The sequence below is a fragment of the Salvia splendens genome, chromosome 12, assembly GCF_004379255.2.
Source record: "Salvia splendens isolate huo1 chromosome 12, SspV2, whole genome shotgun sequence".
Classification (NCBI taxonomy): Eukaryota; Viridiplantae; Streptophyta; class Magnoliopsida; order Lamiales; family Lamiaceae; genus Salvia; species Salvia splendens.
Genome location: NC_056043.1, coordinates 5,188,043 through 5,210,146, shown reverse-complemented (window position 1 = coordinate 5,210,146; position 22,104 = coordinate 5,188,043). Strand labels below are relative to the sequence as shown.

The following is a 22,104-nucleotide window of genomic DNA, read 5'->3' as shown; positions in this document are numbered from 1 at the left end:
GAAACTTATTACCGTTGAATCCACTGTTTGTGGGTGAATGTCGACAGAACCCAAAAATCGCCGGTAACAAGCTATGATAAAGGAGTTAGGCAGTTCTGACAATTCTACAGCGAAAAAAGGCTAATCAAATTTCTCAACGGATTGAATGAGGAATTCGACGGGATTCGGCGTGACATACTCAAGTTGGAGCCGTACCCCTCAGTCGAAGAGGCCTACGGAATTGTGAAGGGGGAGGCGGCGCGACGGAAGATCATGCCACCGGCGTCCCCTTCACTCACCGGAGACCTCTCTAGCGCGGGGAGCGCCGATGCATCATCGGGGGAGATAGGTTACGGATTTGGAGCGCAAAGAGACCGATCGAACAACCGTAACGGACCGCGACCGCCACCTGCCGGAGGAGCCAGCCACCAGACTGGAGCAAAACATGACAAGAGCAAACTATGGTGCTCTCACTGTGGGAAAAACAAACACACAAGGGAGAATTGCTTTCTACGGGTAGGATACCCGAAATGGTCGGACGAGAGGCAGAGAGCATGGGCTCAGGCAAAGTTCGCCGCCGCCAACATCGCGGAAACAGAACAGAGGCAGAACGCCCAAATCGCTCAGCGGAGTGGAACGATTGGCGACGGGAACAAACGAGAGAACACCCATCATCTCGAAATTAGTTTTGGAGGTGGCGGCGGTAACAACGGCGGCGGCGGAGGCAGTGGAATCCGGGTCGGAAACTTTGTGGAACGAACTAGAGCAGGGAAGACGACGAATTGGGGAGGCGGCGGGTTCAATGGAGGTAAAGGGTTTGGTCACCCACCAAACCCTACTAATTTTCAAACTTTTCAATTCAATCCTCCATGTTTGCCTAAATTACGTCAGACACCCCATTTTAGATATAAGCCCCCTAATTTGTTGAAATATGATAAATCATTCACAAGAATTGATAATATCAAATCAGCCCCAGAAAAAAGATACAATTAGGATCGGAAATCATTTTGCACCTCTAATAAATATTTCCGCTGCGTTTAATGTGCAAAATGGGGATAGAATAAATAGAAAGGGTTGGACTTTTGATTGTGGCGCCACAGATACTATGACTCCGGAGAGAACTGATTTTATTGACTTTGGGGAAATTACTAAAACTTTTATTCGGATTGCAAATGGGGAACTAATTACAATGGCCGGGAATGGAACTATTGAGATTTCACCGAATCTTCGATTGTCAAACTGCTTATTTGTTCCAAGTTTATCCCAGAGATTGATGTCTGTAAGTCATGTGACGAGAGAGTTGAACTGTACACTCCTAATGCATCCGAGTTTTTGCATTTTCCAAGATATTCGGACGAGGAAGATCGTTGGGCGTGGCACTGAGAACCAAGGACTCTACTACGTGGATGGGGTAGCTCAGCATGGCAGTGCAATGCTGGCTCACGGATCCACAAAAGAAGAGGCTTAGCTGTGGCACAGAAGACTAGGACATCCTTCCCCTGGTTATTTAAACTTTTGTTTCCTGATTTTACACTTCCTAAAAATTTTTCGTGTGAGACATGTGTTTTGGCCAAGAGCCACAGACAATCTTTCAAACCCTCAGATACTCGTATGAAATTTATGTTTGATCTAGTGCATGCTGATGTTTGGGGTCCTCCACCTGTTATTGGGGGGAATGGTTACAAATATTTTGTTACCTTTATTGATGATTGCACTAGGATGACGTGGATTTATTTTTTAAAACACAAATCTGAGGTGACCGACAAATTTATCCTTTTCTTCCATATGATTCAAACTCAGTTCCAAACCACCATAAAAATCCTTCGGTCAGATAATGGTAGGGAATTCATTAACAACACTATGTCTGAATTTTTTAGAAAGAAGGGTCTTATTCATCAAACATCTTGTGCTTATACACCAGAACAAAACGGGGTGGCTGAGAGAAAAAACCGTACCATCCTAGAAGTTACCCGTGCCCTTATGATTGAATCTAAAGTTCCAACCTTTCTTTGGCCTGAAGCTATAGCAACCTCCGTCTACCTTATCAACAGATTGCCAATAAAAATCCTAAACAAGAAAACTCCCCTCGATATTCTATCCACCCAAGCCAAAATACCCGAATCCCTTAGCATGACACCAAAGGTTTTTGGATGTACAGTTTACGTCCACATTCCCAAACACGAGAGGACCAAATTCTCCCCTTGTGCAACCAAATGCGTCTTTGTTGGGTATGGGGTAAACTAGAAAGGGTATAGATGCTTTGATCCGTCCACTAAGAAAATTGTCACTACCATAAACTGCAATTTCCGGGAAACTGAGTTCTTCTACCCACACCACCTTAGCAGTCAGGGGGAGCAAAATCCTAAAATTAATCACGGGGACTGTCTAAGATGGTTTGTGCTACCTCCAAGTCCTTCGATTGAGGATCAAACAAAGACAGTTGTCACTACCGCCGAGCACGCCCCTCCACAAGAGTCTCCTCGTCCATTGCTTCCCGATCCTCCTCCAAGAATATCCGAGGTAAATTCCGAATCTGAGACTGAAGAGATTACTACAGTTGTTACTAACAATGCAGAAGATGTGGATAACACTGTGGATAGTGACACTGGGAGATACATTCTTCCGCCTAGAAGCACTCGAGGTATTCCCCCGAAGAGGTACTCCCCCGAGAAGATTGGTGCAAAGAGCAGATATGGAGTGGCAAATTTTGTACAGGGAAATTTGACTAAAATGGCTAGAGCTTTTGAAGCGGCACTCTATGAGGAAGAGGAAATTCCACAGACTGCAGAAGAGGCAATGAAGCATAGACATTGGAGGGAAGCCATGTTCACTGAAATGAATGCATTGAAGAAGAATAACTCCTGGGTGAAGGGAGAGCTACCAAAAGGAGTCAAAGCAGTTGGATGTAGATGGGTGTTTACAATCAAACGAAGACCAGATGGCTCAATTGAGAGGTACAAGGCACGACTTGTAGCAAAGGGGTATACTCAGACATATGGAGTTGATTATGCAGAGACCTTCTCACCAGTAGCTAAGATACAGTAAGAGTCCTCTTCTCCATCGCTGCAAACAAGAACTGGCCCCTCCACCAGTTTGATGTGACAAATGCGTTCCTGCACGGCGAGTTACCAAAGCCAGTGTTCATGATTCCTCCCCCTGGATTTACTGAGGATTTCCAGCCCGGGGAAGTGTGTCAACTTAAGAAGACATTGTATGGATTGAAGCAGTCTCCGAGAGCCTGGTTTGGTAGGTTCACTGAAGTAATGAAAAAGTATGACTATAAACAGAGCAACTCGGACCATACGTTGTTCATCAAGAAGAAGGATGGAAAGATCACGTGTCTTATCATCTATGTTGACGACATGATCATCACAGGAGATGATGAAAAAGAAATCATCGAACTGAGGAAGAATTTGTTCAAGGAGTTTGAGATGAAGGACCTCGGCCTCCTAAAATACTTTCTCGGAATTGAAGTTTTGAGATCAGAACGGGGAATCTTCATCAATCAAAGAAAGTACATTCTTGATCTTCTAGCTGAAGTTGGAATGATAGATTGCAAGCCAGCCGGCACTCCAATGATACAGAATCATGGATTGCAGATACTCGAAGGAGCAAGACTCACAGACAGGGGAGATATCAAAGACTAGTAGGGAAGCTTATCTATCTATCCCATACGAGACCAGATATATCGTATGCCGTGGGGGTAGTAAGTCAGTTTATGCATTCCCCACAGGAAGAACACTGGGAAGCTGCACTACGGATTGTCCAATACTTGAAGGGCACTGCTGAACATGGAATATTGTTTGAGAAACATGGGCATTTGGAGATCAATGGCTTTACTGATGCAGATTGGGCAGGAAATTCGAATGACAAAAAATCCACTGTCGGGTACTTTAGTTTTGTTGGGGGAAACCTTGTCACTTGGAGAAGCAAGAAACAGAAAGTGGTTGCACTTTCAAGTGCTGAAGCGGAGTTCCGAGGAATTAGGAGTGGTCGCACTGAGATACTTTGGCTGAAGAGACTCATGACAGAGCTTGATCTTGACATACCCAAGCCGTGCAAGCTATTTTGAGATAATAAGGTGGCTATTAGCATCTCCGAGAACCCCGTCCAACATGACAGAACTAAACACGTAGAGGTAGATAGGCATTTCATCAAGGAAAAAATTGAAGCTAAGATTGTTGAGTTGCCATTTGTTAAGTCAGAAGACCAGCTGGTGGATATTCTGACTAAAGCAGTGAACTCCAAGTCATTCAGAGAAGCATTGGACAAGTTAAGTATTGGGAATCCCACTACTTAACTTGAGGGAGAGTGTTGGAAAGAAATCATAGCATTAATATGATTTATTCTAATTGATCATCCTCCGTAAATCGAATAGGATCTCCTTGATTGTATTTCCATATGTAAATTAGGTCATTAGCCTATGATAAGGCTGTAGACTCTGTAATTACTATTGAACAATAAGAATACAACATATTCACCCCCTAATCCCATTCTTCAGTGGTGATATATTTTTTTTAGCACAAAACAGTGATTATTCCACCTGGGTGACAAGCAGGTTTGCATACTCTATACTTTTGTTTACACTTCGGTTATTTCTATTTACTTTTGGAAATCGCATATGATAAAAGGTTGATATTCAGATTGAAACTGGTGTTAGTTTACTTGTATTGGCTCTAAGGAGACAGGAAACCACGCCTGGTGGATGAACTGTGGCTGTCTGGCTAGAGCGTGATTAACAGCCCCTCGGGTCAGGTTTCTGGCTCATGTTGCAGTAGATGATCGTTCTTGGCTACAGTCAGGATGGCCAGGCAGCTGTCTGATAGACCTTTTTAAACCTTTTGTTTTTATTTAACTTATATATATTAGTTCTGTAATCCACGGGTGATCTCTTGTAATTGTGGTGATATATTTTTTTTTAGCACAAAACAGTGATTGTTCCTCCTGGGTGACGAGCAGGTTTGCATACTCTATACTTTTGTTTATACTTCTGTTATTTCTATTTACTTTTGGAAATCGCATATGATAAAAGGTTGATATTCAGATTGAAACTGGTGTTTAGTTTACTTGTATTGGCACATATACTTCAGGAAAACGACGAGCTTTAATACCTCCTTCAGTCGGCATCTGATGAGTATGAGCAGCTTCAGTATAGGCTGCAGATGATGATTGGAAGTTGTTCAGACAACTATATCAAGTTTTAGTTCTGAGATTCTATTCATAAAACTGGCCCTTCAAATAATATCAGATATTCAGATTAGAAATTGGTGTTTAGTATATGTACATGTATGAAATACCTCACTTGTATTGGCATATATAGATACTTCTGGAAAGCGGCGAGCTTTAATACCTCATTCAATGGGATATACTAGCAAAGCTTTACAACCGATTCCTAAAGAGGTCCTTTTTTTAAAAATCTATGATTCATCAAAGTGTAGCAGGATCATCATGTAATATTTCCTTGTTATTTTGTCGCAGTTTGGTCCTAGTTGAAGCCTTGTGTCTCATGCCGAGGAGACTTTAATTTTCGAGTGCAGCTCTTGAATCTTCTTTGATTAATCTTTCTCAGATCAAACTCATACATGCATTGGATGCTCTCTTCATTCATATTCCCTTTTCTGGGTCCCATCTATTATGTATAGGCATATGTGAGTTTCTGTATCTGCAGATTGTGGCCATTTATATGTAGTAGTATATGATATTAAATCTCAATCATTGTTTTATCTATGTTTATTTATAAAAGAGTTGTGGCATTTGATAGGCATGAGAGTTATGTATATTGAAAGTAGATAAGGTCTTTTCATCAATTGATAATTATGTTCATCAGATAATTAATTCTCTTAGGAAAGTAGATGCATTTTTGTGTTGCTCGTGCTGCACCGATGCAGGAAATGAATGAACTGGACATTCTCAGGTATATATATATATGCAGTTCTTGTGCTTGTTTTCTTGTTGTAGACGCATGTATGTATGTATGTATTTGAGTGGGCTAATCTGATTTTGAAGTATCTTTATTGAAATTTTATTCCCACATCGAAATGATTAAAGGAAGGAAGAGCAGACCTTTTAGTATAAAATTATGGGCCAGTCCATGGAAAACTCATACCTTTCTCGGCCATTTGGCTAAGATCAAGTGTAGTATTTGTTCTTTTTAGTTTAATATCTGATATGTGGACCATTGGTTCATACGATATTAAATTTATTTTTTGAGGGGAAGACCCGTCAAAGTAGCTTGCTGCTTGGGTTTTCATGTGTCGCCTTTGTGTTGCACTATTGCATTGGCCTGGCACACCCCACCAATTTTAGTTGCAATGTTTCTTAGTATTTAATGAAATATTTTGGCGGCCCAAGTGAGGATGTCCATGCAACTGTTTGACATACAATTTATCTTTTTGAACTTTTGATAAGTGATTGTAATGGCATTTGATGAGTATGATAGTTGACATACAATTTATCTTTTTGAACTTTTGATAAGTGATTGTAATGGCATTTGATGAGTATGATAGTTAATCTTTTTGATAAGTGTATGGCATTTGATGAGTATGATAGTTAATGTCTATGTCAAGTTTAAGGTCCCAGTTTTGAAGTATCTTGGACACTGAAGCTTTCCTACTGGAGTAATAATACACAACCTAAATCCTTCCAAAATACTTGGCATTACATTTAAACACATATGCCTCCTTCATATATTAAACTCACACTTGTGTTTTAGCAAAGAATGAGTGCTTTGACATATCTGGTGAATAACCTTAATGCATCATTCAGAAAAGTAGATTGTCTAACAACTACTACTTGATGTACAAAATGTCTCCCAGTACATGTAAATTGTAATTTTGGTGATGCACATTTTAGCACAAAACTGTTTTGGTTTTCCCTTTTGAAGGAGGTGGTTTTGAGTGGAATAAAAGTTGGAGGTTGGTTGATATTCAGATTATAAATTGGTGTTTAGTTTGCATACAAAAGTGAATGCCTCAATTGTATTGGCATATATATCTCAGGAAAACGACGAGCTTTAATACCTCCTTCAGTCGGATATACTAGCGAAGCTCTACAACCGATTCCTGAAGAGGTCTTTTTTTCAAAAAAATAACTTTGATTCATCAAGATGTGTGTGTTTCTTCGATGTTAATGCATGTCATCGTTTAACCTTTCCTTGCTATTTTGATGCAGTTTGGTCGTCGTCGAAGCCTTGTGTCTCACAAGGAGCCCTATTCAAGGTGCAGCTCTTGAAGCTTCTTTGATTAATCTTTTCTAACATCAAACTCATACATAGATTTCATTCATATTACTTTTCTTGATTTACTCTTTCCCTTCATGTATAAGCTATAGCCATACATGAGTATCTGTATCTGCAAATTGTGGCCATTTAATATGGAAATATTTGTATCTGCAAACATATGATAATATAAGTATGTCAGTTTACATCTCTATAATTAACATATCTTTTTTGCGGATGAATCTTTGCCCATATAGCAATAGAGAATGTAAAAAAAATTCAAAAAAAGGATTAATCTAATAACCATGGGAAGCTATCAAAAGTGAAATCAACCGAAGACTTGTAGTCACTAATTTATTTTCTTTTGTTTTTAACACTTACATAAAGATATATTTTGATTGTCTTATTATGTACTATAATTCAATATAATGTTCACCCTAGTTACTATTAAAAGTAACACAACATTTAGTCAAATTTATAATTTTCTCACTATTTCTAAATTTCTAATAGACTGTAATCACCATTAAATTTAAATTTTGGAATTTGGGCTAACCCATTGAGCCATTTGGACTTGAAAACTAACACGAGAAATTAACTTTATAACACATAAGTAATTAAGTGGTTTCAATTTGAGTCTAATATATACTTAGAGAAGTAACAATACACATTTTTAAACTTTTATATGTGAACATTTGATTTTAAGCGTTAGAAGGAAAAATTTTGAATATAATATTATATTAAAACACATTGTTCATAAAAAGTTTATAGAATTCACTCAATTTCGGACAAGTCTTGTTGGATTATGAGTTATTCGGTTTAGCATATCTTCCACCGAAATTTTGTTGGGGCTACTAATATAATAATGGTAATTGCGTCGGGTTGTAGGATTATTTGGGCCCGGGTAGAGATTATATATATGAAATGTGTTATGTGGTTGTAGCTTTCCACTTCAGTAAAACTCATCCCACATCGAATTCTTAAATATTAAACAGCAGGTACATATATGGATGGCTTAGTGAAGTAGTCACGACCTTACTTGAACAGGATCTGTTTTATAGGCTCGTACCTCTGTATCCTTGATTTCTAAGGAGACAGGAAACCATGTCTGGTGGATGAACCGTGGCTGCCTAGCTAGAGCGTGATTAATAGCTCCTCGAGTTGGGTTTCCGGCCTGAGGTGCAGTGGATGATCGTTCTTGGCTTGACTTTGGTCGAGTCAGGATGGCTAGGCAGCTGTCTGACAGACTCTAAAGCTTTTTGTTTTTTTGATGCAGCTAATAAGTAATGATACATACATGGAGGAAGTTTGTGGGTTGTTGGAGTTAATGTGTTCCTTCTAAATCTTTTTGTTTTTTGATTTATTGATGCAGCTAATAAGTATTGTTTTTTGATTTATTGATGCAGCTAATAAGTAATGATACATACATGGAGGAAGTTTGTGGGTTGTTGGAGTTAATGTGTTCCTTGGAAATGTTTGTGCTGCACCGATGCAGGATGTCTAGGTCGCTGTCTGACAGACTCTAAAGCTTTTTGTTTTTTGATTTATTGATGCAGCTAATAAGTAATGATACATACATGGAGGAAGTTTGTGGGTTGTTGGAGTTAATGTGTTCCTTCTAAATCTTTTTGTTTTTTGATTTATTGATGCAGCTAATATGTATTGTTTTTTGATTTATTGATGCTGCTAATAAGTAATGATACGTACAAAGGAAGTTTGTGGGTTGTTGGAGTTAATGTGTTCCTTGGAAATGTTTGTGCTGCACCGATGCAGGAAATGAATTCTTCTTGTAGATGAATGCATGTATTTGAGTTGGCTAATATGATTTTGAAGTATCTTTATTGATATTTTATTCCCACATCGAAATGAATAAAGGAAGGAAGAGCAAACCATGTAGTATAAAATCATGGGCAAGTGTTTGGAAAACTCATACCTTTCTCGGCCTTTTGGCTAAGATCAAGTGTAGTATCTGTTCTTATCAGTTTAATATCTGATACGTGGACCATTGGTTCACACGATATTAAATATATTTTTTGAGGGGAAGACCCGTCAAAGTAGCTTGCTGCTTGGGTTTTCATGTGTCGCCTTTGTGTTGCACTATTGCATTGGCCAGGCACACCCCACCAATTTTAGTTACAATGTTTCTTATGCGGAATTTATTTATTTATTTATTGTGCATAATATTTAATGAAATATTTTGGCGGCCCAAGTGAGGATGTCCATGCAGCTGTTTGACATACAATTTATCTTTTTGAACTTTTGATAAGTGATTGTAATGGCATTTGATGAGTATGATAGTTAATGTCTATGTCAAGTTTAAGGTCCCAGTTTTGAAGTATCTTGGACACCGAAGCTTTCCTAGTGGAGTAATAATACACAACCTAAATCCTTCCAAAATACTTGGCATTACATTTAAACACATATGCCTCCATATATTAAACTAACACTTGTGTTTTAGCAAAGAATAAGTGCTTTGACATATCTGGTGAATAACCTTAATGCATCATTCAGAAAAGTAGATTGTCTAACAACTACTACTTGATGTACAAAATGTCTCCCAGTACATGTAAATTGTAATTTTGGTGATGCACATTTTAGCACAAAATTGTTTTGGTTTTCCCTTTTGAAGGAGGTGGTTTTGAGTGGAATAAAAGTTGGAGGTTGGTTGATATTCAGATTATAAATTGGTGTTTAGTTTGCATACAAAAGTGAATGCCTCAATTGTATTGGCATATATATCTCAGGAAAACGACGAGCTTTAATACCTCCTTCAGTCGGATATACTAGCGAAGCTCTACAACCGATTCCTGAAGAGGTCTTTTTTTCAAAAAAATAACTTTGATTCATCAAGATGTGTGTGTTTCTTCGATGTTAATGCAGGTCATCGTTTAACCTTTCCTTGCTATTTTGATGCAGTTTGGTCCTCGTCGAAGCCTTGTGTCTCATGCCAAGGAGCCCTATTCAAGGTGCAGCTCTTGAAGCCTCTTTGATTAATCTTTTCTAACATCAAAGTAGCTTGCTACTTGGGTTTTCATGTGTTGCTTTGCGTTGCACTATTGCATTGGCCAGGCGCACCCCACCATTTTTTAGTTTAAATATATCCGTTTGCTAGTCTGCTCCAGCGAGGGCAGTGGCCACAATTTTGTGTGAGCTTTATTCACCACATATAAAAGGAAGCAAAAACATAGTGATAATTATTAACTGAAAATTTGAAATAAAAAAAAGGAGACAGGAAACCATGTCTCGTGGATGAACTGTGGCTGCCTGGCTAGAGCGTTATCAACAGCACCTGGGGTTGGGTTTCTGGCTCGTGGTGAAGTAGATGATCATTCTTGACTCGGCTCTGGTCTAGTCAAGACGGCTGGGCAGGTATCTGACAGACTCGAATCTTTTTGTTTTCTTCAGTTTTTGAGATCCTCCATGAATATTCAGTTTTTGTATAACTTAAGTTGATAATTCTGTAGTGGCTGGGCTGTAATATCTGTGTTTATTTATAAATGAGTTGTGGCATTTGATTAGTATGATATGTATTGTAGTTAGGGAAGTGAAGGTGGTTTGTGTGTAACTGTACAAGGTAAATTATTCCAAAATAAATGGCATTAGAGATGAACATATATCACCTTCATAAATTAACCCCACAGTAGTGTTTTAGCAATCATTCAGAAAAGTAGATTGGAAATTTTTGTAACTGAGTTTACTACGATCTTCCAACTACTATTTGATGTAGAAAAATTACATACCTCCCTTCATAGCTTTTCACAAATTTCTTAATCCTATGCTTATGTAATATTTAGATGTATTTTTTTTTACTTTATCCTATGTACATCTGTTTGATAATCCACAAAACTGTGATTGTTAGTTTCCCACATCGAAAATACGTTGGAGTGTATTATATGAGAATTAATACAATTTATACGTTTTGATTTTTCATTTATTTTTATTCTTTTAGAAAAGCAAAGAAAACTAAAGGTGACCGTTAGAAGTTACACTATATTTAGTCCAATTTATAATTTTCTCACTATTTCCAATATACTGTGATTACCATTGTTGATTCTTTTGCAATAATATAAAGTAAAATTTGTTTGGTGCTTAGGAATCAGTTGATCGATTTGTAGCCACAAATTAACAACTGTCTTTACATCACTCATTTTTTATTTAGTTTCAAATTAAATTTCAAGCATTTTACTAGCTCCATTTACATGCTATCATATTAATGGCCCATGGTAATATAGAAAGTTGAGAAAGAGGAGTATGGATGTCAAATTGTCAATCGCTATATATTTTCTACCTAACCCTAAACTTTGGCATATCGGCTAACCCATTGAGATTGAAACTATTATCAACACTTTAAGAAGTAAAATTGCTAACACATAATAAGTGGTATTTCAGTTAGAAACTATTATATGTAACACTTAAAGAAGTAACAATACACATATTTAAATTTTTATATTTCAACATTTTATTTTAAGCATTAGAATAATATATCAAAAATTAAACCGATAGATATAACTTTCAAATAATTAATTAAAACATATCTTTCATTAAAAGTTTAGTATATTAACCTAAAAAATTGTAATATATAGGATGCTGAGCTATTCAATTTAACATATATTCAATCGAATTGTATTTGGACTACAAATATATAAATTATTGAAGTAGATGATCGTTTTTGGCTTGACTTTGGTCCAGTCAGGATGGGCTAGGCAGCTGTCTGACAGACCCTATATCTTTTTTGTTTTCTTGAACTTTTGATCATGTTGCACACAGCTAAGGATGTTTGAGATTCCCATGAGAGGTGTTCTGATTCAGTTTTTCTAAGTTTAGTTGGTAATGGTGGTGCAGTGATATCTGTGTTTATTTCAGGTGTGCACTGAATTCTTCTTGTAGATGAATGTATGTATTTGAGTTGGCTAATCTGATTTTGAAGTATCTTTATTGATATTTTATTCCCACATCGAAATGAATAAAGGAAGGAAGAGCAGACCTTTTAGTATAAAATCATGGGCAAGTGTTTGGAAAACTCATACCTTTCTCGGCCTTTTGGCTAAGATCAAGTGTAGTATCTGTTCTTATCAGTTTAATATCTGATATGTGGATCATTGGTTCACACGATATTAAATTTATTTTTTGAGGGGAAGACCCATCAAGGTAGCTTGCTGCTTGGGTTTTCATGTGTCGCCTTTGTGTTGCACTATTGCATTGGCCAGGTACACCCCATCAATTTTAGTTGCAATGTTTCTTATGTGGAATTTATTTATTGTGCTTAATATTTAATGAAATATTTTGGTCCAATTGAGGGTGGCTAGGCAGCTGTTTGACAGACCATTTATCTTTTTAAACTTTTGATGAGACATACAATTTATCTTTTTGAACTTTTGATGAGTGATTGTAATGGCATTTGATGAGTATGATAGTTAATGTCTATGTCAGGTTTAAGGTCCTAGTTTTGAAGTATCTTGGACATTGAAGCTTCCTAGTGGGGTAATAATACACAACCTAGTGGAATTTATTTATTTATTTATTGTGCTTAATAATACACATTCCTAGTGGAATAAAAGTTGGAGGTTGGTTGATATTCAGATTATAAATTGGTGTTTTGGGTACCCGAAACCCGAAATTATAGATTCGGATATAGATTTTGGTAGTTAATGTTAGGAATTTTCAGGTTTAGGGTACCCGAAACCCGTATTAGAATACCCAACTAATATCCGATTAAATCTGATTAATTATATATATGTGATAAATATTTTTATTTAGTATAAGGCCTATAGCCCGTAGGGTAAAGTTATTTAATCCCATTTAGATTTATGAATGCTTTTAGTATAATGCAATCCGATTTTATTGTTCTATTATCTAGACTTTAATATTTTTTTACATTTGTGTTATGTTTTATTCATGTACATTATTTATGTTCTTACTTGTTATTTTTTCAATGTATAGCTATGCTTTCTCCATTTTATTTACATGTTTATTTAAAATCTAAAAAAAATTATTTTAATCTCTTTTGATTTTTATACTTTTATTTCATGCAAAAAAATATATTTTAAAATTAAGTAGTGTCTATTTTTCTAATATCTATTATAGTATATATATGGTCATAGAATCATAATCTAAAGAAAGCTAAAGCATTAACACGGAAGTTTAGACTTTTATTTCAATAAATAGTAATATTGTGTTATTTTTAATAATTTACAATATAATTGATATAAATAGAATAAATTCAAAATATAATAATTTAGGGTTTATGGGTACCCGATTAGTTGGGTCGGGTACCTGCATCGGATATTAGGTTACCCAAATTCACATACGGGTCGGGTATTGAGTATGATATTTTTGAGATTTCGGGCATAATAATACACTTAGTAAGTTGTGACACAAGACTACACTAAATTGTACGAATACTCATAAATTAGAGTTTAGTAATAAAACAAAAAATTGCCCAAAAATATGATAAAAGAAAGTAATTTTATCTGAAATGAAGCAAATGATGGAAGCTCCCGTGTTCAACCTCCTAGTCTCCCCTTTCCACTCCTCTCCGATTTTACCTTTAATAGGTTAATCCTCACTAAAAAACTACAATCCCTTAGTTAACGCAATTAAAACTGTGATTATCGCTATCCCACATCGAAGTTTAACTGAATAATCGAATTATAGCACAAAACCTTGATTATTAGTGTCCCACATCGAATTCCTACTCAATAAATGAGAGTTACATTAACCGATAGCTTCGTGAAGCAGTCGCGACCTTACTTGAACAGGATTTGTTCTCTAGGCTCGTACCTTTATATCCTTGATTTCTAAGGGGAGATAGAAAGAAGAGATAGAAAACCATGTCTATTTACTTTTGGAAATTATACACTTCTGTTATTTGTATTTACTTTCTAAGGGGAGATAGAAAATCATATCTATTTACTTTTGGAAATTATACACTTCTGTTATTTCTATTTACTTTTGGAAATCGCATATGATAAAAGGTTGATATTCAAATTGAAACTGGTGTTTAGTTTCCTTGTATTGGCACATATACTTCAGGAAAACGACGAGCTTTAATACCTCCTTCAGTCGGCATCTGATGAGTATGAGCAGCTTCAGTATAGGCTGCAGATGATGATTGGAAGTTGTTTAGACAACTATATCAAGTTTTAGTTCTGAGATTCTATTCATAAAAATGGCCATCCAAATAATATCAGATATTCAGATTAGAAATTGGTGTTTAGTATATGTACATATATGAAATGCCTCACTTGTATTGGCATATATAGATACTTCTGGAAAGCGGCGAGCTTTAATACCTCCTTCAATGAGATATACTAGCAAAGCTTTACAACCGATTCCTGAAGACGTCCTTTTTTTAAAAATCTATGATTCATCAAAGTGTAGCAGGATCATCATGTAATATTTCCTTGTTATTTTGTCACAGTTTGGTCCTAGTTGAAGCCTTGTGTCTCATGCCGAGGAGACTTTAATTTTCGAGTGCAGCTCTTGAATCTTCTTTGATTAATCTTTCTCAGATCAAACTCATACATGCATTCAATGGCGGACACAGGTAGAGCTAGGGACGGGCTTCAACACATGCCAACAATTTTTTTTCTTTATTTTCTACTGTTAAATTTTTTAAAAATTTCAATATACAATCTTCAGCCCTTCCTAAATCAACGCTATTAATGTTAACCTGTGCCAACTCACTGGTGATGAAGCTGAGAAAAATGCCCATGTGAGTGTGGAATCATGTGTTAGTCAATCTCTAAATGAAGTCAAGGCCACGTCTGATCCCAGCATGTCATGTTGTCAAGTTATTCCTAGCTGGAAAGATGTGCTACTGAAAGGAGCAACCAATTTGGATAAGAGCTAAATTAAGAGACAGCTCATTATTTGTTTTGTATCTTTTTCTCTTTCTTATTGGTTATTTGCAGAATATTGTTACGAGTACGTGTCTTTCTTCTAGTATCATCTGAGCATTGCTATGTATAGCAACGAGCTACTTTGTATGCATCGGTTTAGAAAAACACTTCCAAAAAGAATGCAATGCATACAAGTTTATTCATTTTGAGCTTGCTCTCTTCTTATGCTTTATTCATGCTTCTGCTGATTACCTTTTAATTAAAGATTAAATTATTGGAGATTGAATGATGGAAGGGGCTTAAATGAATTTCTGTTTAAGCATGAAAATATAAAAGAAATTATGGTGGATTGAATGTTAGAATTTTGTTTTTTAAGTTTAATATGTTTGGGTTAGAGTTAATTTGATGTGTTCAGGTTGGATAATCTGAAGTTTGTCTCTAGTGGAGTAATATTTACTATTCCTTTCGTCCCACAAAAGATGGAGTTATATTTACTATTCCTTCCGTCCCACAAAAGATGTCACACTTATAGGACGACACGAGATTTTAGGAGGTTTTGTTTTGTTTGTTAAGTAGAGAGAGAAATTAAATAATATTGATATTAATGTGAGAGAAATTTTTTTCTAAAAATTGAAATGTGACATCTTTAATAGGACAAACCAAAAAGGAAAGTGAGACATCTTTTATGAGACGGAGGTAGTATCTTTTACAACGTTATTGTAAGACAATTTTGATTTAATTAATTAAAATTTAATATTTTGTCTACTATATATTTTTCAAATGTATATTACTAAAAAATCATTCCCCCCCCATTCGTGATTTGTTATTTTATCTATCTTACTTTAACTCTTGGGATCGAAAAAACTGTTTAAAAAAGTTAGTGAAAAAATTTAATAAAATTTAAGTCATATTTTTATATATTAATTTTAATAAATGTAATAAGGGTCGTTAGTGGAATCGGATTCCAATTATTAAATAAAATAAAAGAGGGTAAATAATATAGTTTTCCTTACACGAACGAAAGGATATATGTAGCATGAAACAATTATTTGAAGATGGAAGAAGTATATAATGTAGCCCCTGCCATGATATTTTTCTGCGTCCGCCACTGCATGCATTGGATGCTCTCTTCATTCATATTCCCTTTTTTGGGTCCCATCTATTATGTATAGGCATATGTGAGTATCTGCAAATTGTGGCCATTTATATGTAGTAGTATATGATATTAAATCTCAATCATTGTTTTATCTATGTTTATTTACAAAAGAGTTGTGGCATTTGATAGGCATGAGAGTTATGTATATTGAAAGTAGATAAGGTCTTTTCATCAATTGATAATTATGTTCATCAGATAATTAATTCTCTTAGGAAAGTAGATGCATTTTTGTGTTGCTCGTGCTGCACCGATGCAGGAAATGAAAGAACTGGACATTCTCAGGTATATATATGCAGTTCTTGTGCTTGTTTTCTTGTTGTAGACGCATGCATGTATGTATTTGAGTTGGCTAATCTGATTTTGAAGTATCTTTATTGAAATTTTATTCCCACATCGAAATGAATAAAGGAAGGAAGAGCAGACCTTTTAGTATAAAATTATGGGCCAGTCCATGGAAAACTCATACCTTTCTCGGCCTTTTGGCTAAGATCAAGTGTAGTATCTGTTCTTATCAGTTTAATATCTGATATGTGGACCATTGGTTCACGCGATATTAAATTTATTTTTTGAGGGGGAAGACTCGTCAAAGTAGCTTGCTGCTTGGGTTTTCATGTGTCGCCTTTGTGTTGCACTATTGCATTGGCCAGGCACACCCCACCACTTTTAGTTGCAATGTTTCTTATGTGGAATTTATTTATTTATTTATTGTGCTTAATATTTAATGAAATATTTTGGCGGCCCAGTGAGGATGTCCATGCAGCTGTTTGACATACAATTTATCTTTTTGAACTTTTGATAAGTGATTGTAATGGCATTTGATGAGTATGATAGTTAATCTTTTTGATAAGTGATTGTAATGGCATCTGATGAGTATGATAGTTAATGTCTATGTCAAGTTTAAGGTCCCAGTTTTGAAGTATCTGGGACACTGAAGCTTTCCTAGTGGGGTAATAATACACAACCTAAATCCTTCCAAAATACTTGGCATTACATTTAAACACATATGCCTCCTTCATATATTAAACTAACACTTGTGTTTTAGCAAAGAATAAGTGCGTTGACATATCTAGTGAATAACCTTAATGCATCATTCAGAAAAGTAGATTGTCTAACTACTACTACTTGATGTACAAAATGTCTCCCAGTACATGTAAATTGTAATTTTGGTGATGCACATTTTAGCACAAAACTGTTTTGGTTTTCCCTTTTGAAGGAGGTGGTTTTGAGTGGAATAAAATTTGGAGGTTGGTTGATATTCAGATTATAAATTGGTGTTTAGTTTGCATACAAAAGTGAATGCCTCAATTGTATTGGCATATATATCTCAGAAAAACGACGAGCTTTAATACCTCCTTCAGTCGGATATACTAGCGAAGCTCTACAACCGATTCCTGAAGAGGTCTTTTTTTCAAAAAAATAACTTTGATTCATCAAGATGTGTGTGTTTCTTCGATGTTAATGCATGTCATCGTTTAACCTTTCCTTGCTATTTTGATGCAGTTTGGTCGTCGTCGAAGCCTTGTGTCTCACAAGGAGCCCTATTCAAGGTGCAGCTCTTGAAGCTTCTTTGATTAATCTTTTCTAACATCAAACTCATACATAGATTTCATTCATATTACTTTTCTTGATTTACTCTTTCCCTTCATGTATAAGCTATAGCCATACATGAGTATCTGTATCTGCAAATTGTGGCCATTTAATATGGAAATATTTGTATCTGCAAACATATGATAATATAAGTATGTCAGTTTACATCTCTATAATTAACATATCTTTTTTGCGGATGAATCTTTGCCCATATAGCAATAGAGAATGTAAAAAAAATTCAAAAAAAGGATTAATCTAATAACCATGGGAAGCTATCAAAAGTGAAATCAACCGAAGACTTGTAGTCACTAATTTATTTTCTTTTGTTTTTAACACTTACATAAAGATATATTTTGATTGTCTTATTATGTACTATAATTCAATATAATGTTCACCCTAGTTACTATTAAAAGTAACACAACATTTAGTCAAATTTATAATTTTCTCACTATTTCTAAATTTCTAATAGACTGTAATCACCATTAAATTTAAATTTTGGAATTTGGGCTAACCCATTGAGCCATTTGGACTTGAAAACTAACACGAGAAATTAACTTTATAACACATAAGTAATTAAGTGGTTTCAATTTGAGTCTAATATATACTTAGAGAAGTAACAATACACATTTTTAAACTTTTATATGTGAACATTTGATTTTAAGCGTTAGAAGGAAAAATTTTGAATATAATATTATATTAAAACACATTGTTCATAAAAAGTTTATAGAATTCACTCAATTTCGGACAAGTCTTGTTGGATTATGAGTTATTCGGTTTAGCATATCTTCCACCGAAATTTTGTTGGGGCTACTAATATAATAATGGTAATTGCGTCGGGTTGTAGGATTATTTGGGCCCGGGTAGAGATTATATATATGAAATGTGTTATGTGGTTGTAGCTTTCCACTTCAGTAAAACTCATCCCACATCGAATTCTTAAATATTAAACAGCAGGTACATATATGGATGGCTTAGTGAAGTAGTCACGACCTTACTTGAACAGGATCTGTTCTATAGGCTCGTACCTCTGTATCCTTGATTTCTAAGGAGACAGGAAACCATGTCTGGTGGATGAACCGTGGCTGCCTAGCTAGAGCGTGATTAATAGCTCCTCGAGTTGGGTTTCCGGCCTGAGGTGCAGTGGATGATCGTTCTTGGCTTGACTTTGGTCGAGTCAGGATGGCTAGGCAGCTGTCTGACAGACTCTAAAGCTTTTTGTTTTTTGATTTATTGATGCAGCTAATAAGTAATGATACATACATGGAGGTAAATCTTTTTGTTTTTTGATTTATTGATGCAGCTAATAAGTAATGATACATACATGGAGGAAGTTTGTGGGTTGTTGGAGTTAATGTGGTCCTTCTAAATCTTTTTGTTTTTTGATTTATTGATGCAGCTAATATGTATTGTTTTTTGATTTATTGATGCAGCTAATAAGTAATGATACGTACAAAGGAAGTTTGTGGGTTGTTGGAGTTAATGTGTTCCTTGGAAATGTTTGTGCTGCACCGATGCAGGAAATGAATTCTTCTTGTAGATGAATGCATGTATTTGAGTTGGCTAATATGATTTTGAAGTATCTTTATTGATATTTTATTCCCACATCGAAATGAATAAAGGAAGGAAGAGCAAACCATGTAGTATAAAATCATGGGCCAGTGTTTGGAAAACTCATACCTTTCTCGGCCTTTTGGCTAAGATCAAGTGTAGTATCTGTTCTTATCAGTTTAATATCTGATACGTGGACCATTGGTTCACACGATATTAAATATATTTTTTGAGGGGAAGACCCGTCAAAGTAGCTTGCTGCTTGGGTTTTCATGTGTCGCCTTTGTGTTGCACTATTGCATTGGCCAGGCACACCCCACCAATTTTAGTTACAATGTTTCTTATGCGGAATTTATTTATTTATTTATTGTGCATAATATTTAATGAAATATTTTGGCGGCCCAAGTGAGGATGTTCATGCAGCTGTTTGACATACAATTTATCTTTTTGAACTTTTGATAAGTGATTGTAATGGCATTTGATGAGTATGATAGTTAATCTTTTTGATAAGTGATTGTAATGGCATTTGATGAGTATGATAGTTAATGTCTATGTCAAGTTTAAGGTCCCAGTTTTGAAGTATCTTGGACACTGAAGCTTTCCTAGTGGGGTAATAATACACAACCTAAATCCTTCCAAAATACTTGGCATTACATTTAAACACATATGCCTCCTTCATATATTAAACTAACACTTGTGTTTTAGCAAAGAATAAGTGCGTTGACATATCTAGTGAATAACCTTAATGCATCATTCAGAAAAGTAGATTGTCTAACTACTACTTGATGTACAAAATGTCTCCCAGTACATGTAAATTGTAATTTTGGTGATGCACATTTTAGCACAAAACTGTTTTGGTTTTCCCTTTTGAAGGAGGTGGTTTTGAGTGGAATAAAATTTGGAGGTTGGTTGATATTCAGATTATAAATTGGTGTTTAGTTTGCATACAAAAGTGAATGCCTCAATTGTATTGGCATATATATCTCAGAAAAACGACGAGCTTTAATACCTCCTTCAGTCGGATATACTAGCGAAGCTCTACAACCGATTCCTGAAGAGGTCTTTTTTTCAAAAAAATAACTTTGATTCATCAAGATGTGTGTGTTTCTTCGATGTTAATGCATGTCATCGTTTAACCTTTCCTTGCTATTTTGATGCAGTTTGGTCGTCGTCGAAGCCTTGTGTCTCACAAGGAGCCCTATTCAAGGTGCAGCTCTTGAAGCTTCTTTGATTAATCTTTTCTAACATCAAACTCATACATAGATTTCATTCATATTACTTTTCTTGATTTACTCTTTCCCTTCATGTATAAGCTATAGCCATACATGAGTATCTGTATCTGCAAATTGTGGCCATTTAATATGGAAATATTTGTATCTGCAAACATATGATAATATAAGTATGTCAGTTTACATCTCTATAATTAACATATCTTTTTTGCGGATGAATCTTTGCCCATATAGCAATAGAGAATGTAAAAAAAATTCAAAAAAAGGATTAATCTAATAACCATGGGAAGCTATCAAAAGTGAAATCAACCGAAGACTTGTAGTCACTAATTTATTTTCTTTTGTTTTTAACACTTACATAAAGATATATTTTGATTGTCTTATTATGTACTATAATTCAATATAATGTTCACCCTAGTTACTATTAAAAGCAACACAACATTTAGTCAAATTTATAATTTTCTCACTATTTCTAAATTTCTAATAGACTGTAATCACCATTAAATTTAAATTTTGGAATTTGGGCTAACCCATTGAGCCATTTGGACTTGAAAACTAACACGAGAAATTAACTTTATAACACATAAGTAATTAAGTGGTTTCAATTTGAGTCTAATATATACTTAGAGAAGTAACAATACACATTTTTAAACTTTTATATGTGAACATTTGATTTTAAGCGTTAGAAGGAAAAATTTTGAATATAATATTATATTAAAACACATTGTTCATAAAAAGTTTATAGAATTCACTCAATTTCGGACAAGTCTTGTTGGATTATGAGTTATTCGGTTTAGCATATCTTCCACCGAAATTTTGTTGGGGCTACTAATATAATAATGGTAATTGCGTCGGGTTGTAGGATTATTTGGGCCCGGGTAGAGATTATATATATGAAATGTGTTATGTGGTTGTAGCTTTCCACTTCAGTAAAACTCATCCCACATCGAATTCTTAAATATTAAACAGCAGGTACATATATGGATGGCTTAGTGAAGTAGTCACGACCTTACTTGAACAGGATCTGTTCTATAGGCTCGTACCTCTGTATCCTTGATTTCTAAGGAGACAGGAAACCATGTCTGGTGGATGAACCGTGGCTGCCTAGCTAGAGCGTGATTAATAGCTCCTCGAGTTGGGTTTCCGGCCTGAGGTGCAGTGGATGATCGTTCTTGGCTTGACTTTGGTCGAGTCAGGATGGCTAGGCAGCTGTCTGACAGACTCTAAAGCTTTTTGTTTTTTGATTTATTGATGCAGCTAATAAGTAATGATACATACATGGAGGTAAATCTTTTTGTTTTTTGATTTATTGATGCAGCTAATAAGTAATGATACATACATGGAGGAAGTTTGTGGATTGTTGGAGTTAATGTGGTCCTTCTAAATCTTTTTGTTTTTTGATTTATTGATGCAGCTAATATGTATTGTTTTTTGATTTATTGATGCAGCTAATAAGTAATGATACGTACAAAGGAAGTTTGTGGGTTGTTGGAGTTAATGTGTTCCTTGGAAATGTTTGTGCTGCACCGATGCAGGAAATGAATTCTTCTT

At 35.4% G+C, this 22,104-nt stretch overlaps 9 non-coding genes across 9 annotated transcripts; all 9 read left to right on the top strand.

The window, feature by feature from the left end:
- The first annotated feature begins 4,619 nt into the window (after positions 1-4,619).
- On the top strand, positions 4,620-4,807 carry LOC121759854. The gene has a single exon (XR_006041788.1). It is a non-coding gene; the product is annotated as a small nucleolar RNA U3 (small nucleolar RNA).
- Positions 4,808-6,081: 1,274 nt separating this feature from the next.
- LOC121759840 lies at positions 6,082-6,276 on the top strand. The gene has a single exon (XR_006041779.1). It is a non-coding gene; the product is annotated as a U2 spliceosomal RNA (small nuclear RNA).
- A 1,945-nt stretch (positions 6,277-8,221) lies between these two features.
- LOC121759812 lies at positions 8,222-8,441 on the top strand. Its single transcript, XR_006041755.1, has one exon. It is a non-coding gene; the product is annotated as a small nucleolar RNA U3 (small nucleolar RNA).
- A 680-nt stretch (positions 8,442-9,121) lies between these two features.
- On the top strand, positions 9,122-9,316 carry LOC121759836. The gene has a single exon (XR_006041775.1). It is a non-coding gene; the product is annotated as a U2 spliceosomal RNA (small nuclear RNA).
- Positions 9,317-12,215: 2,899 nt separating this feature from the next.
- Positions 12,216-12,410, top strand: LOC121759838. The gene has a single exon (XR_006041777.1). It is a non-coding gene; the product is annotated as a U2 spliceosomal RNA (small nuclear RNA).
- A 4,241-nt stretch (positions 12,411-16,651) lies between these two features.
- On the top strand, positions 16,652-16,847 carry LOC121759825. The gene has a single exon (XR_006041764.1). It is a non-coding gene; the product is annotated as a U2 spliceosomal RNA (small nuclear RNA).
- Positions 16,848-18,761: 1,914 nt separating this feature from the next.
- Positions 18,762-18,981, top strand: LOC121759809. The gene has a single exon (XR_006041753.1). It is a non-coding gene; the product is annotated as a small nucleolar RNA U3 (small nucleolar RNA).
- A 468-nt stretch (positions 18,982-19,449) lies between these two features.
- LOC121759835 lies at positions 19,450-19,644 on the top strand. The gene has a single exon (XR_006041774.1). It is a non-coding gene; the product is annotated as a U2 spliceosomal RNA (small nuclear RNA).
- Positions 19,645-21,556: 1,912 nt separating this feature from the next.
- Positions 21,557-21,776, top strand: LOC121759808. Its single transcript, XR_006041752.1, has one exon. It is a non-coding gene; the product is annotated as a small nucleolar RNA U3 (small nucleolar RNA).
- The last annotated feature ends 328 nt before the right edge of the window (positions 21,777-22,104 follow it).